Below are 2,557 nucleotides of genomic sequence, written 5' to 3' on the forward strand. Positions count from 1 at the left end.
CTTCTTCTTTATGAAATCGTCAAATTATGATTATGATACATTTCTACATTATCACCAGCATCGAATCTAATCTTATTTATCGTGATACTCTTGAGAAACTGTTAATCCATTGTCTTAACTCGATCGCGGCGCAGAACTGCGTCCACCAATATTATTGTTCCTCTCCCTCCAATCGATTCCCGTAAAAGCTGTCTACATATTGAACAGTCGATACAACGGCGGCGGATTAGTCTGAAATTAAGCACACGTTAAGTATGCCTCTTTCCGACGCCATGGAGAAGAGATTCATGATGGTAGTCGCGCAACGAAATACACACTGCAACTTATCCCTAGGAGTCTTATACGCCGATATCACAGCCAATTCAGCCTGGGCCCATGACCAGGGGCATTCGTAATGATAAACTTTTGAAATGCGTAGGTCTCTGTAATTTGGAGTTACGACCTTTGCCAACTTATTGATGTGACCGTAAAAAAGCTGGTCCCTATATACATCTCCATCTTCATTTAGATAGAGCGCATTGTGGTATATCCGTGCCATGACGGTTCTTTCCACCACGACTCTCGCCAAATCTAACTGGTTGGCGCTTGCCGCTGAAAGTAAGAAGTAAGTTCAGACGTCTCTGAGCACTCCGCTAAGATCAATTGCGAGATAAATAATTATATTCATGTACATTGCCAAATCGGATCGTTGTCCATTTCCACGTGGACCTTCCCTAGAAAATTATCTACGAGATCCTGTTTCTCGTCAGCTAGCGTAAGCTTTTTAAACTCTTCGCAGGAGAAAAGCTTTCTTTTTTTTCCAAAAATACCCTCACACAAACGGATACAAGATGATTATTGATAGCATCCCGATCGCACTTAACTCGCACGCATAATCTGAAAAATATTATTAAACGGTTAACATCTTACATTTAAACATCTTACATTTACTTATACATTACATACAAAAATGATATTTATATATAAACAGTACCTATCTAAGTGAGCTAATGTCGACAGCAATCCGTGACGACATCTGATTAAATATGCGATATAAGGAGATCGCTTTTGATAATCCTTTCGAAGTGATTTGAAGAGCTTTCTACATCCATCGTCATTAAATAGACGCACGCAACATAAAGTTTCATGAAGATGAGTTAGACTTAGCTAACTAAGGCTTAGCTCAGCTTCAGTTTTGCCGTTTGCTATGACAGAACCCTCCTGCTGATGTTCCCCATCAAGCCTCACGTTCTCTTCCTCCGCCTGAGTCTCCATTCGCGCGAAGATCACGTTGATCATCTGCGTGAGAGTCGCACAGGCTGTTGTTTGATTCACCAGGTTGCGCGACGACAAGTAAACGTTGTAAACAGTACGAATTGTTAACAGTACCGTACCCTCGTATACCTCCACATGCTGGCTTGTCATTACAGTCAGCAGAGCTTTAATAATCTGCAGCTGCACACTCTCATCGGTCTGTGGACCGGTGAAGCAACCGCAAATTGTCTCGACAATGCGCACAATCAGCAGCTTGTTAGGCTCCGTTGAATCAGGCACATTGCCAGTGAGATGGCTATATGCGATTAACTTCTGCAGGCAGTCCAGTGCTGTGTCACCACAATCCGTAGTGACTAGCTCTGACATGCTGACTCAAATGGCAAGAAGTACTTCTTAGCGGTAATGACATTTGAGTCGCTCTTAATTGGACTGTAGCCCAATTAAGGGCGTTTGAGATAACTTCTTCACCCTGCACAGCTGGTGTACATCTTTGATCTCGTTACGGAGGTCCTCTGCAAGAAATATGAGTGACAAACTTAATTAGCAACTATCGCTTATAGCTACAGGCTTATTAGCCTGTATATTTATTTATTTCAGTATAAAATAATTTTTAAAACGTTCATATTAAATGATAATTAAATTCTGATTGCAGACGGACCTTCGGGAACACTAGCGCCTTCTTCTTTTAACATGAATAACTAAAAATCTATATTTCGGCTAATTACCGAGTTTATAAATATTTAATTAAAATTATCTGGGTGACTCACAAACCTTTTTAATCACACTTCATAACTCTTCATACAAAATACAAACGATTCCGTATAAAAACTTTTATTAATTTATCTATTTCGGCTAAATGCATGGTGTAAAAATAATTAATTAATTACAATTAAACGAATGACTCACAAACCTTTTCAATTGCACTTCAAAAGTCTTCATACGAAATACAAACGATTTCATATGGTAGATTCTTTCCCGGACATTCATTTCCGGTCAAATACATACGAATAATCAGACGCACAATAACAAATTAACGTAGTCACGATGATCACATCGGTCGATTATGTAGCGCATTCGCAGTCACAAAACTCTCCAGGTATGGTACGCAGATGTATATTTCTCTATATTTGCCCGATCTCCGGTGTGTCCGAACTCCGGCCGTACAACGCATCTCACCGCTCGACTCCCCGGTTGGATAGCCAAGAAGTGGCTGAGATTTCATGCACGGAAATTTCTTAGTATCTGCAATTTCGGAGTCAGACACACGACGTCAGTGCACAAATGAGAATTAAACTTTTTACAA

General features: G+C 40.2%; 1 long non-coding RNA gene across 1 annotated transcript; it reads right to left on the bottom strand.

Moving 5' to 3' along the window:
- Positions 1-260: 260 nt before the first annotated feature.
- LOC139824119 (uncharacterized) lies at positions 261-2,268 on the bottom strand. The gene is made up of 4 exons (XR_011735007.1): positions 2,165-2,268; positions 974-1,766; positions 672-876; positions 261-591 (listed from the first exon to the last, which is right to left on the bottom strand). It is a non-coding gene; the product is annotated as an uncharacterized lncRNA (long non-coding RNA).
- Between the last annotated feature and the right edge of the window lie 289 nt (positions 2,269-2,557).

Source organism: Temnothorax longispinosus, unplaced genomic scaffold, assembly GCF_030848805.1.
Source record: "Temnothorax longispinosus isolate EJ_2023e unplaced genomic scaffold, Tlon_JGU_v1 HiC_scaffold_27, whole genome shotgun sequence".
NCBI classification, from domain to species: Eukaryota; Metazoa; Arthropoda; class Insecta; order Hymenoptera; family Formicidae; genus Temnothorax; species Temnothorax longispinosus.